This window comes from Temnothorax curvispinosus, unplaced genomic scaffold, assembly GCF_003070985.1.
Source record: "Temnothorax curvispinosus isolate PA1 unplaced genomic scaffold, ASM307098v1 QBEX01011715.1, whole genome shotgun sequence".
In the NCBI taxonomy this organism is placed as follows: Eukaryota; Metazoa; Arthropoda; class Insecta; order Hymenoptera; family Formicidae; genus Temnothorax; species Temnothorax curvispinosus.
Genome location: NW_020221495.1, coordinates 1 through 280, shown reverse-complemented (window position 1 = coordinate 280; position 280 = coordinate 1).

Here is a 280-nt window from a genome sequence, read left to right as displayed (position 1 = left end):
CGGGCACCGCGGGGGAGGGGAAGGGGGGAACCGCGTTTTCCGGCGCCACGAGGCGAGGGGGTCCGCGATTTTCGGCGCCGCGAGGCGAGGGGGGTCCGCGTTTTCCGGCGCCGTGGAGCGACCGCGTTTCCGCCGCGCCGCGGGGCGAGGGGGTCCGCGTTTCCGCCGCGCCGCGGAGCGTTCGCGTTTTCGGGCGCCGCGGGGCGAGGGGACCCGCGTTCGCGTTTCGCCGCGCCGCGGATTCCGCGCGACGTCACACGGCACGCTCGCGTTATCTCCC